Source organism: Corvus kubaryi, unplaced genomic scaffold (assembly GCF_017639235.1).
Source record: "Corvus kubaryi isolate FWS band 111438036 unplaced genomic scaffold, C.kubaryi_AGA036_p1.0 37225, whole genome shotgun sequence".
In the NCBI taxonomy this organism is placed as follows: domain Eukaryota; kingdom Metazoa; phylum Chordata; class Aves; order Passeriformes; family Corvidae; genus Corvus; species Corvus kubaryi.
In genome coordinates, this window is record NW_024581064.1 from 684,653 (window position 1) to 698,453 (window position 13,801).

The following is a 13,801-nucleotide window of genomic DNA, read 5'->3' on the forward strand; positions in this document are numbered from 1 at the left end:
CTGTGCAGCCCTGGGTGGGCACAGGCTGCAAGTGAGTTGTCACGATGCAGAGCAATATCTTTCTGCAGCTCAAATTCTTTCTTTTCTCCCATCTTTTCATGTGCCCTCTGCCACAAACCTTTGAAGAAGGCCTTCATAATTAAGCTTTTCCCAAATGGGGTTTTGCTTTTGAAAGAAAAATCACTTTGCATTTGGGGGTTTGAATTTGAAAGAAAAATAAGGAACAATTTTCCCATTTAATTTCTGTTCGATCTCTTTTTAAGTCACTTGGTATTTATCATACTGAATTTTCTCTTAAACCTCTGTTCATGTTGCCCTGTATATTGCCCCTTCTAGAATTTTTTGAAATAAAATCAAGTATGCATGTTCTGGTACAGTACTAATTCTGCTCTCAGCATGGGCAAGACATGGTTAAGTTGGACCAGTGAGTCCTTGGTTTTCCTGAGGAAACTGTTAGAGAGTAAATGCATCTTCACTGGCATGCAATAATGAAGTTGCAAGTCTTGGAAAAGCTTCACATTGTTCCAGACTATTTTATGACCGAGAGGTTTTCATTTTTTCCCATTTAGTAAAGGTGACCTGTCTGACTTCTGCCACTGTCAGGAGCATTGGCCATGGTCACCGTACACACACAGTCATGTTGTGTTGTCCCTGGAGCACACAGGTGTGGCCAGCAGTTGAGTGTGATTTAGGTAAGTGTCGCACATCTTTGCTATTTGGAACTTGGATGAAGAGGAAGAAAGAAGTTGCCTTTGGAAATGAAGATTGGATTTCAAGCCAGCTTTTCAGATGGGCTGTGATGTAGAAGTGGATAATTTCTCATGTCATTCTCTTCTTGCACCTTCCATTGCCAACTGCAGTGTGCACATCAGTTGAGTTGCTGAATCAGTTTCTTCCTTTCCTACCTACGTACAGACCTGGTCACAGAAGATGGATTTATCAGATATGGCTCAGCCTGTTCCCTCTCTAAGGCATTTGGCATGGAGAAGTCAGACTGAATCTTGCTGTAGAGGCTTTCTCCGTTCCCTCTACCCAGGAGCCTGCCGGAGCCCTCACCTGTTGGAGAGCAGCCCTGTGTTTGTGGGGTTGGGAGCCAGCGCTGTTGCCCCTGGGGCTCTTGGAGCACATCCCAGCCTCTGTCTGTTCCAGTCTCCTCTCGCTCTGTTGTGCACCTTCCCTCGCTCAGAGCTAAAACACGAGCCAAGAATTAATTGTTTTGTGTCGTTTTCCCCCCGTGTTGTGTTGTGGTCTGATTGGTATCTGGGCCCATTGGGCACTGGAGGCATTTGCTTCCCCTTCTACGGAGACAGCTGTTGGAGAGCTCAGCAGAGGCTCACAGTCCTTACTGGACTGCAGGTGCTGAACAGAAAAAGTGCTGTTGCCAAGTGTGGATGCCCAGGGTGTAGGTGGGAGGGCAAGGGCTGCGGGCTGGCACTGGGAGCACTCTGTGCATGTGCAGGACCCAGTGCTGGTGGACGTGGGTTTGGCTGTTCCGGCCTGGCTCCAGCTGCCCTGTCCAGGCTCTCTGGGCTCCAGGGCAAGCCAAGGGATCCTCTGGTGGTGGTGTTCCTGTTCGTTACCACTGGCTGCACACTGCAAACCATGTCCCCACCTGAGTAGCTTAAGTAAACTTTCCATGGCAGGAGGTGTAATCAGAGGTTAAATAATTAAGTAACATTTATTTGACATTTGTATGAAATTCACTGCCATGGAATTTAACTCAGTGCTCAGAAGAGGGCTCTGAGGGAGGAAGTGGCTGTAAAGGGTGAGGAGGAAGGAAAATGTGATGGGGCATAGGGGAACCTGGGTGACTTAAAGGATTCCAAATTGGAGTGGAAATTATAATACTGGTGTTATCATAAGCCTTGTCATTCATCCGACTTTAGGATTTCTAGAATGGTTCTGGAATGCTCTCTGGAATACAAGACTCATCTTCCAAGTCCAGACTTGGGAGGTGGAAAATGCAGCATTGCTGGGCGGCTGCAGTGGGACTCTATGGGATGCAAGGATTTGGGGATGCTGAGGGGGAAGCTTTTCCATCACCTTTCTGTGTTCTGCCCTCCAGGGGCAGAGTGGGTGCTGGGGCTGGGGGCTCCTCAAGGACGGCTGGGTCTTGTTGCTTCAGGAGCAGAGCAATGGCAGCACTGAGGGAATAGCGAGGGGTGCAAGAAATGAGGTTTCCATCAGTGTTGGCTAAAGAATTTTGGAGCTTCATGGCTTGTTCTTAATTAAAGGCTGGAGTCTGTGGGTGCTGTACTCGCAGGGCTGCTGGGATGGCAGCTGTGGCCCTGGGACAGCCCTTTCATCCTTACACTTCACCTCTCTGTCTTTCTGCTTTCTTTAGAATGGCTGAGGCTGTCTCTGGGGGCTTTTATGTGGATATTTCTCATTGTTGGGTTTCAGAGAAGCACTTGACCAGGAGTCCATGTTTCTAGTAATTATGCTTCATAGGGACGTATTTCCTTATGCATTTAATAGGGCTCTGTCTTTGAGCTTGTGCTTGGCCTGAACTCTTGAGCAGGGGCCTTGCACGAGTGAGATGGGCATTAAAGGCTTTGATTTTCTGCAGGGCAATTATTGTGGCCAGGTGAGGAAGAGGAGGCCATTCAGTGAGCCATGAGGGTAGAGGCGTTAAGACTCTGACATTAGTAATCAGTTGAGTGTTTCAGGTTCCTGAGTTCAGTGGCCGTTCACGCTGTAGGGATCCCCAGGTGACCTGCAGGCTTTGAGCTGTGCCTGAAGAGACCTTTTCAAGGGAGCTCCTTTAACCAGACGGTTTGTCTTTGAGCTCTGCTGAAAAACTGGGTTCTGAAGATGAGAAAAAATTTCCTAGTGCACCTTCTAATTGTTCATTTAGGAGCAGAGCTCTCCTCCAGCTGGGAGGGCTCAGGGCTGCTGTAAAGTGCTAATTAAAAGTAATAGTGATAATGAAAACAGATGTTTTCAAGAAAAGTAAGTGCTACTGGGGCCCCAGTCTGCTGTCCCTGCCTTCTCTGCAGGAGGAGAGTGAGTTGTGTCTTCAGAGCTGCAGGTCCAGGGGGGCTGCGGAAGGGGACCAGATGCCAGGTGGCTCCTGCTGCATTAACAACCAGGGATGGCTCTGGATACAGCACGGAGGGGCACCCAGCCCTGCACCTGGCACCACCTCAGAGCACCTGCTGCCTCTCCCTGCAGAGGTGGAAGGGTGGGTGCAGGACTTGTATGGAGGAGTAGAACAGAATTGTTTGACACTGAGTTGTTTTCTAGAGTGTTGTTCTAGAACAGGAGGGGAAAAACCTTGATAGAAGATGGCTCATTGCAAGGGTGACAGGGAGGGAGATCTTCTCTCTTGTCTAGGTTTTAATAAGAAGGGATTGTTTTAGTCTTGTTTATAACTGGTATACTGATGAGAGTTTGAAAGAGCAGCCCCAGGTCTCCAAGATCTCTGGGATAAGTTTCATGGGGCTCTGCAGCACATCACCAGGGTTTGGGCTGAGAGGGGAAAAATTGTAGAAGCTTGTGTCCAGATCTCCAGCCTGTAAGGCAGCGGCTGTTTGGCATGACGTGCTTGCTTCTTGGAGTGCTGGGTTCAGCTGTGTTGTCAGTTCCATCATTACCCTTCTCTTTGCTCTGCAAGTGAGCTAGAGAGGTATGACACCATCCTGACCACATCCTGCAGTACAGATGTGCATGGGAAAGAGCAGCTGAGAAAGGAGTTGGTTCAGCATGGAAGGATGAAGCAGTTGTGGAGGCGTATGGTTTTGTCTTTCCCCCTGAAAAACTTGGCTTGAGAGTCTTTGGCTGACTGTGCTCATGGAAGAAGTGGCATCTTTTAGATGGGTGGGAGGCACCAAGGAATAGGGGGATGAGGGAGAGACAACAAGGGTAGGTGGGTTATTCCAGTCCTGCTGAGAGAAGGCATTAGGACAAGGAGGAAGGGCCAGAAGCATTTCCTGTGGTCTTGTCCAGGTTGAGGCCAGTCTACAGTAAGGCTGCTGGTGTGAAGTTTATTTTGCAAATGTCACCAGTGATTTGTTAGAGAAGGCGTTTCAGTTGCACAGGAGCAGGCAGCCAAAGAAGTGGAGGTGGCACCGAGTGCTGCCTGCAGCCCATAGCCAGTGGTCCTTGGGGTTAACACTGAGGTGGAGCTGTCAGAGCCTTGTCCATACTGGGAGGTAATGGGACCCATACTCCTTAATTACTGCCCATGGAGCTGCTGACAGAACCCTGGAGCTTCAGCCCTTGTTAAACTCATTTTCAGCTGTCATTTGGCTGTGGTGGCAATGGAGCCCCGGGTGTGTTACAGCCTGTGTTCCTGCTCCTGCAGATGGAGGAGCAATAGATGCTTTTGCCAGAGCATATCCCATCGGGCAGTTTGGCTTCTCTTCTGGGGGCTGGGGGATGTGTGTTACTGAGTTTAATCCAAGAGAAACTATTTTGATACTTGAAATGACTTCAGAATCAAAATGTTGCCTTGCTGTGTGCTGGCAGATCAGCTGCTGGCCCTGCAGACACGCAGTGGCAGGTGATGAGCTGCAGTGTGTCACCTGTTCTGAGGCATGGCCTGCATGCACATACACCTGCTGGATCGTCCACACTGAGTGTATCCAGAGTTCAGTCTTCTCAAAAAGAATTCCTAATGCATTGCACAAGAATTTGGGTGCTGAAGGGGTAAATTCTGTTAAATCTTGTTAAAAGGATGTGGAAAACTGTACAAAAGTCCAAAGCAGAGATAAAAATAATTGAAATACTGAAGGAAATGTTTTAGAGTGGGAAATTGAGTTTAATTTTCAGCTCATCATGAGGAGGATCCAGAACTGAAGTTACAGGTTTTGGTGTTTGAGCTCTGTTTTCCCTGGAATGATGCTCTAGCAGAAGGTGCTCAGCAGATGTTGGAGTAAGCCCTGATAGGGGTGTGTGTGGGTGTGTGTGAGATAAACAGTTCAGGGACTGCGTCTGGTAATGTGACCTTCTCCATTCCAGTGGTAGCTGGGCTGTGGAGGTGGCCTGGGGTCAGTGTGTGGGCACAGTGGCGTGTGGAGGGTCTCACTGGGGCAAGGGGGCTACAGACTACAGACAGGTGATGCTCTGGCAGTTCTTATTTTGGTAAAAAGCTCAAGGCAACGCTAGGAGCACCTTGCAGGCACCCCACAATTATCATAATAAACAGTTTTATCATCTGCTTGGCAGTCAATAATGTGGCTTACGCTGCTTTAGTATCTCACTGGTATTGATCACCTTAACAGCTGTGCCACGGTCAGCTCCCATTAACCCGTGCGTGTCGGCGGCTCCGGCCATCCTGCCAGGGGGCTCAGGGCTCACCTGTCACCCACGTGTGTGCAGCAAGGGACAGCAGGATGGGGCAAACCCAGCTTTGAATCAGAGGCCTGAGGGTGGGATTTTGATCTAGGAGCGAGGGATTGAGTGCATGTCCTGTGTATGGGGGGGTTTAAAATAGAAGGATTGACATACGGTTCTCAGTTTGGGCTCAGAGGAGTTTGGGCTTGTAACAGTGTTGTGTGGGTTGTGGTGCTCTGTCAGAAGAAGGGTTCCCTAAGACCCCTGTGTGCTCCCAGACTGCTGTGTGCCCCGAGACAGTGAAGGAGAAGGAGGGCTGCTCTCTGCAGTGACACTGTAGTGCTTTACTGGGGCTTTGGGCTCCAAATGGGACCATGCACTGGACATCCCCTTGGCTTCGCCTGGCTCTGCTGGGACTGGCTGAGGCATTGGCATGCCAGCACCACTGACACCTGCCTGGCCTGTGAGAACAAAGACTGTGGAATGGGCACATGCCAGGAAACAGACTTGGCCCTGCAGCAGCTGCTGGGCTGAGCTGGGGTTGCTGGGCGCTGCTGGCTCTACCAAAGGCACTGTCTGGGCTAAGTGAGCCCTTGGGGGTGCTCTGACAGCATTGCCTCCGCTTCTGGAAGCGCAGACAGCAATTAGGAATATCAGGTTAGTAGCTGACTCCATTTTGGGAGGAAGAAAGATGATTTGCTGTCCGCATCCAGATGGGGCTTTGAGGAAGGATGGGACTTTCTGAGATTTGGTTGTACCTAGATAGTTGGGTCTTGTGGCCCAGTATTTCTCCTAATGGAATTTCCCATCATTTACTGCCCTGCTGATTCCTGATCAATGAAAATAAAATTGCATTGCCTCCTGAGAGGCTCCATGTATGGCTGCAGCCTCCAGCTGTGTCAGTTCCGGTAAGATAATCTCATCAGGCGTGCAAGAGGGTAATAGGAAATAAAAATAAAACCCACAATTAGCAAGAGGCCAGGCAGCTGAGTAACGCTTTCAGTCCTGGAGGTCTGGAGATGTGTGCGTAGCAACTTCCTCCCTCCCCTCTGAAGGTGCCCGTGTCCCTCGCAGTGTGCTGCCGTGTGGTGCTCACCAGGCTTGGCAGTGCCTGCAGATGCATCGGGCACATCCTTTGGAATCCCCATTTACCTGGATCTGTGTCAGCTCTCCCGTGTGAGGTGGTTAAGGGTTTCACAGGTGGTGGTTCTGAGGTGCACCAGGGATGCAGCAGCTGATGGAGGGACTGTGCACCATGCGCACTGAGAGCATGAACTTGAGACTTTGAGCTGTCAGGTGGTCCATAGGTGTTGACTCCTGATGATTGCTGCAATCAGGAGAGTTTATTTTGGCCAGATAAGGAACATGCTTAGGCTGTATATGAAGTCTGGAGCAGGATGTTGTTTTGGGAGCAACAAACGTGGATGCTGTTTACAGGAGTACGGGACCACTTGGATCTGCTAAAAGTTGGCCTAAAGGATGCTCCAAATGGGGCAGTTTCCCAGCTATACCAGTAAGTTTCTTTACCTGTTTTTGGGGTTTTTTTTTAAATTATCTTCCAGTGACACGTCTATAACTGGTGTTTATACTGAAATGTGAATGGCTGGTATAAGCAGACATACCAGTGACCTTTGCAATGGGACTGTGCAACCCCAGTGTGTAGTTCAGAGCTGATGTATCAGCCACGGTGTTTGTCTGAGCAGCCAGTGGAATGGTTACAGAATGACCTAATACCTCTGAGCCTGCTCTCCCAATCCAAAGCATTGGCTTTCCCAAAGGGTGGGAAAGAGCAGCTGAGCCCAGAATGTCGCAGTGAGTCTGCTTCCTAACAAGGACTGGATCCGAGCCCTGGCAGAGGAGATCTGCATGACTTATGAGTCTAACTCTTACCCTTGGCTTGGCCCTTGACACTAGTCTGGAGCACACATGTTGTTTGGGTAAATCCGGAGGAGGAAGGAGCATTGGCAGGATTTCTTTGCGAGTCGCGCGAGGTTGCGCGTGTGGAGCACGGCTGTGGAGCGCAGCCTGGCAGCGGAGCAGCAGCCCTTCCAGCTGGGCCACGGAGGCTTGGCTGTGTCTGATCCCAAAGCCATGTAGCAGGGCTGGAAACTCGGAGCATTTCAGGACTTCTCCCTTCACAAGCATCACCAGGGGTTTGGTGGGGGTAGCGGTTGCCCGGTACAAGGTCTTGTGGATGTTCCTGCCCACCATGGAGGACACGGGGCCCAGACAGAGCCGTGGTGGCTGGAACTGTGTGTGAGCCACTGGACAGGCACTGGGGGGACAGCACAAGCTGCAGCATGGCAAAACGGGGGGACAAGCATGGCCCTCTTCCTGAGGCACTGGGGCTTGGGGGAGCCTGAGGGGCTGTGGGGTCTGTGTGACAGAGCGAGGCAGTTTGTCCTCAGCAGCTCTTTGATTAGTTTTGGAGTTGGATCAACAATGGTGCACTGAAAATGCAAACCAGATGCAAATGTAGTTATTTATGCAGCAGCATAGGCTGAGAACAGCATTTAACAAGAAAGGTTCGGGGGTTTGGAGCAAAGGGGTGAGTTGCGCAACGACAGAATCGTGAGATGTGTGATGTTTTGAAACAAAACCTGGAACTTCTGTGCTGTCCTGCTCAAGAGGAGAGGTTCCTGCAGAACCTGAGAACAAGCTCGGTGCCCTAGGAGCATGTGAATGCCCTGTCATGTATGAGCTAAGCAAGTGCTTCAGTTTGCTGTGTAGAGAGAAATGTGACTGAAGCCAGCTTACCTCTGCTGCAAAATATTCTTAGTGCTAAGAATCTCCCGAAGGAATAAGCGCTCTTGTCCCCAGCTGCTCACAGAAAGCCTTCCGGCCCTCCTTGGGATCACTCCACTCTCAATGGCAGCGGGCTGAAGATTAGATAAATATTTCTGTGTGTAGTGCAGTAGCTGGCTCAAAGGGATCAGCAAACTTGGAGTAATAGTTCATAACAAAATGCCTTCTGAAAAGCTGCCTGACTTGTGTTACTCCCATTGGCTCAGTTTTAGCTGGTGTGAAGGACAGAGGGAAAATGTGGATGATGTGGAAGGTTCACCTTTTCAAGGAGCCCCTTTCTCTCAGTTTCATGCCAAGTGTTTGAGCCCTGCAGCTTTCCAGCCCTGTTCTGTTCAGCGTTTCCTTTGCTTCCTGCTGCTTGAAAAGCTGTTTATGCTAATGATGCCAGGAAGATCTGAGGGACCGGCTGTGCCCGTGGATGTGAGCCCTGTGTCAGCTCTCGCACCGTGGCCGTGCCAGCGCGCGTGCACAGAGCAGCGCCGCTTGCGCTGCCGGCTGGAGTGCTGCCCAAGGCGATCCCTCCACAGGGCTGTCTTCCTGCTGGGGGAGGACTGTCTTGTCCTTTTGAGGTGCCTGATGGATCTTTTCTTTCAGTAGACCACTGTGTGCCACGTCATCCCCTTCTGGGACCTTGGGCCCTTCAGGATCCATGGGCTAGAATCTGTCAGAGGGGAAAGCTCGTAGTGTTCATAGGAACTTCCACAGAGGCAAAATTTTTTCACTGAAAAGGTGGTCAGGCACTAGCACAGGCTGCCTAGGGCAGTGTTATAGTCACCATCCCAGGGAAGGATTTAAAAGACGTGTAGATGTGGTATTTGGGGACACGGGTTAGTGGTGGCCTTGGTGGTGCTGGGTTAATGGTTAGACTTGCTGCTCTTAAGGGTCTTTTCCAACCCAAATGATTCTTCAGTTCTATGAATTCTTGGCTTTGTCAGGATAACCAACTGGCTTGTGAGGACTTGCAGCCCCAAGACTCTTTGGAACCCACGGGTCAATGTTGTTTGGATGCTTCTTCCACCAGCAGGCAGGGCTGGCTTGTTAATTCTGCTCCCACTGCAGAGGCATTGGACATGGCCATGTGTCCAGATGGAAACAGTCTGGCATACAGCAGAACACTGGAAGAAGTCAGAACTGAGCTTGGGCTTTTGGTTGGTAAAGCCTCACTGCAAAAGAGGAAGAGAGATGTCAGGTGTTCAGGATTTGGCAAGACTGGCATCTTGCTTGTCAGACCGTGTTTGCCAGTGAGACAACTCCACATCAGGGTGTGTGCCAAAACACAGCTCGGTATCACTTGGAGAGGTGCAAAATATGACTTGCTATGTGAAAGGGAAAAATTAGTTTGTAATTTCTTCATTAAAATGTTGAACTTGGCAAATACATCAGTATTTTCAGGGATGGTTTTTTTGGTTAGGAATTGCATAAGAGGAATCCCAAGGCACTGATGTTGTAAAATGCTGGCAGAAAAACCCCAACTAGAAATCATTCTTCACACTGTGCATCCACATTCCCTGTTATGCTCAGGTTTTGGCACATAAGTACCATTTTATCCTAATAGCTTAGGTCTTGTTGCAGAGTTCTCAGCACTTCCCTTAGGCTGGCAGGTATCTTGCTGCTTTCTGGTACCTTAATGAATGTGAGAGCTGGGATCCATGTCTTCTGTTTAACTTAAAAGATAGAAGGATTTTACAGAACTGGGAATTGAAACTCTTGGTATTGCCACTCGAATCTCCAGCCAGCATTGCTGAGGAAATTTGAAAATATCTTTCTATTCTAGGAAGTAACTCTTCACATATTTGTGTGATAGCAGCTGCTGTAGAAATCACATGAAGTGACAACATGCTCCTGCCACCTTGTTTTACCCTCTTCTGTGACCATCCTGCTTGCCAAGTGAGGCAGCATGTGCTCACCTAATTGCAGGCAGTATCATAATTCATATGCATAAAGGAGCAAAATTAAAGTTGCTTTGGCAACATACATTCTGTTCTTCCTTAATTTTTGAATTCTTGATCCTAGGCAATTATTTTTATCATTTCTTTCCATTTGCAATTTCCTAAGTGTTACCCGAGTGCTGTGTAGCACGCCAGGTGCGGGGAGGTGACACAGAAAGCTTTGATGCTCCAGATTCGTTGTGTCACCGCTTCAGAGGGTCACAGTGACTGCCTTGCACCCCCCGCCTGGGCTCCTGCTCTCGGGAGCTTTGAGCATACCTGTTCCCAGGGATCTCCAAGGTCCCTTCCCTTCCCAAGCTATTTCGTGTTTCTGTGACTGTGAAGTTGAATTGGCTGCTTGCTCACTTTTGGTATGTCCATCCCTAGTTTTCAGGCTGGAACAAGTGTCATCAAGTGCCATTGCTGAGACAGGAGCTTCTTGGCCGACCTGGACTCCACACTCGCCAGGCATTGTCCTTCTGAGGACGCTGCAGAAGGCCAGGCTGAGCGTGTGAGGAGGGGTGTGGGCAGAGTGTCTGAGTGCACCGTTAGTCCTGTGCTGTCCTTGTCCTTCCATCTCTGTCCCTTTTGGCTTTCATGAGCCACTGGCACCCTGGAGGTGGCTGAGGGCCTGAGCTCTTCCCTGTGCCGTGCAGCTGGGCAGACGGAGGGCAGCCTACAGGGACCGTCGGCCAGGTAATGGCTGTGGGTGTAATGCATCTGCTTGTGTCTTCTCTGTGTCCTCAGCGCCCTTTTTTCCATGGTGCCATGTGGGTCATTAGCTGAGGGAACAGTTTCTCACTGTCGCTTTCTCCTTTTGTTTTCCTCCTTCCTCATTGCTTCCAGTCTTGGTTTACTGCCAAACAGCCTCTTGTGAAAGGGCCGCCTAATTAACCCTGTGCTAATTAACAATTTAAAATTACACAGCACGGCTGTTCATATTTAATTCTCGGGAAGCCTGGGCAACAGCAGGAGCCCCCGCCTCCCTCCCGCTCCATCCCTGCTGCCCGCCGCTGCCAGCGTCCCCAGGGAGGAAGCAGCCTGGTGCCGCAGGCTGGGGGTGCCCAGGAGCCCCCAGCTTGCCAGGGGTTGCAGGGCGTTGCTTTAGCACCAGCCACTCCTCGGTGGGAGCGTTGCTGGAAGATGGAATGTCTGTCCCTGTGAGGATGGGGCTGGGCGCTGGAAGGAGATGACGGGGGGCCACAGGCATTGACTCCGTGCATGTCCTGCACAGCGTGGCTGCCAGCTGCAGGCCTGGTTGTAGGAAGGTGGCACAAGTGTGGGGCACACGGTGTTGTGCTGTCACCTGCACCTGCCATCCTGCAGCTCTGGGCCGCCAGGGTGCCTGGCAGAGCACTCCTGGCCTGCGGTGCCTGCGCTGCCCTGGCTGGTCCCATATCGGTTCCAGGGGGCTGTGAGATGCAGTGGTGCGGTGAGGAAGGGGCAGGGGCAGGGTGGGCATGGCAGCGGTGGGATGTGAGGCTGCAGAAGGGACCAGGAGAGCCCTTCTTTGCTGCTGGGGCGGTGTGAGAGCGCGGAGCCTCTGGCGCTCAGGCTGTTCTCTCTGTAACTGGAGTTCATTGATTTTACGGGAAACCATGTTTACAGACAGAGTGCTGATCGACCTGACGAGTTGACTTCTGCCTCCTTAAGTAAGAACTACCTTTTCTTATTGACTGGCTGATAAACAGAGCAGAGAGGGTGGCAGGGGGAGCGAATGGGAGGTGTGGAGCACACCATGTCTGTCTGTCCATCTGAGCTCTCCGTGTCCCCACACAGGTGGCCTAGGGGCAGTCTGGGGTGGTGGAAGATGCAGGGCCCAGTAGTGGGCTAATAACTGCATTGTGCTCCTGCTTAGAACCTGGTTTGCTTTAGCAAGGAAGTTGCTGTTTTCAGTTTCAAGAGATGATTCCTGCAGCTTCTGTGTGAATAGAAACAAATACTTTCATGCCTTGTGCTCCCTTCAGGAACAGCTGTGATGGTGACTGAACCATCAGAAGAGTGTGAGCTTGTGTAGGGGCTCAGCTTGTGTCCGGGGCTTGGGCTGGCCATTTCAGCTCTGGGTTTTTCCACATGCCGTGTAAGGGCTCCTCCGTGTTGAGGAAAGGGAGAGGAGAGAAGATTCCTTTGGCATAGCACATCTTGAGCTGGTTAAGTTGGAGTGAGTGGGGGAGAGCTGTTAAAGCAAGCCAAGGCAGAAAAGCCCACCAATTAATTGGAGCGTGCGGGTCTGCCTGGCCGGGCCGGGAGAGAGATTGGCTTTCCTGTCAATAAACAAGTCCCCAGTGCAGCATCAAAGCTGCAGTCCTTTATCAATCGCGGCCTCCTCTTCCCGCATGTTCCTGTAACTTACCAAGCATTTATTACATTGATTTTCCAATCAGGCTGTTAACCCTCCCGCCCCTCCAGCCCTGCTAACCCTTCCAGCCTGGCTGTCAGTCAGGCATCTCCTGCCAGTCAGGAGTTCTTGATGGCAGAACCGCTCTGACCCTGCCTATGTCTCACCTGGCTGTGTGTCCCAGGAGCTGGCTGTGCTGGCCTGCACAATGCTCCGTGTCTAAAAGAACTGGTAGGGTGTTGTCATTCCATGTTGCGCTTTGAAGTCTGCATGGATATTCCTGAAACTTCACTTGGCAAAAGTGTGAGGCTTATGGAGTTTCTTTTTCCTCATTTTCCCCATATGAATCTGTGTTGGTTCCATTTGGATTGCAGTTGCCAGTGCAGAAGTAGCAGTGAAAAGGGAGAGAGAAGGCGTGTTGTGGGAAGGTGAACGTGCAGTCTCAACGCAGAAGGATCTGGGATCAGTTTAAGGAAAACACACAGCTAAGGACAAATGTTCCAGGGAGAGAGCTGGTGCAGTAGGAGCCGTTACATGGCTGGAGCTTATTTTAGGCTAGGGGAACAAAACTGGCTGATGAAGAGCCCAGACAGAGCCTTTTGGCAGTGGGATTCTGCTCTTCCTTCTTGTTCTGCTCAGTGCACCAGATTACTGTTACTGCAGAGCAAATCCCTATTTATTCCCAGTGCAACTGCAGAGGCAGCTGTGTATGACATAGAATCCAGGCAAGGTGAGACTGGAGGTGCTGTAGAGTAATGTTGTGTGTGAACACGTTGGATGGTGTCTCCCTTGCAGCTGCGTGTCCTTCTGCAGGTATCTTTGCACAAGGGCTTTCAGAGTATTACTTTGCCTTCAGTGGTAGTTTTAAATGCTTTTTCTTTGAGCTTCACCAGAAGTAAAATGTAAAGGGAAAGTACAAACACATTAGGGAACTCAGCAGAGGTGTGGATGGCTTTGTATAGTAAAGGAAAATAAACTGGGAGATAGTGAAACGAGAAAAAACAAACGTTGAATGTCACTCCATTTTCCTTTCCTTGAACTAATTCAGGTAGTTCACATGGTGCTGCTGTGGCACATCACCTGCTCTGCAGCTGCTCATGTCTTCTTTGGCAGGTTTCCAGTTCCCTTCACGCTTTCTTTATCAGCTGAAGAGGGCTCCATCAGGATTGCAGGACTCCTTTAGGATTGCAGTGTTGGAGTTGTTGACCGGATGCAGCAAAGAGGGTCACGATGACAGGGGGCCCTGGATGTCGGCCGCGGTCAGTAGCTCAGGCCTGCTGACTGCCTGGTGGTTGGTGGGAATCCTCCAGTCGCGTTCATTTGGTGGAATGGAAGTAGTGAGAAGGCTGTCCTCCTCTTCCAGGACCTGCACCCACCATTTGTCTCCAGGGGTGAGAGGAAGCAGTCCGTGTGCAGAGGCTGTGCCCTGCAGGATCTCTGGGAGCTTCCTGGA

At 50.5% G+C, this 13,801-nt stretch overlaps 1 protein-coding gene across 5 annotated transcripts in view; it reads left to right on the top strand.

The window, feature by feature from the left end:
• ZFHX3 (zinc finger homeobox 3) overlaps positions 1-13,801 on the top strand; it is a 395,458-nt gene that overhangs the window by 296,795 nt on the left and 84,862 nt on the right. The window lies entirely within an intron of this gene.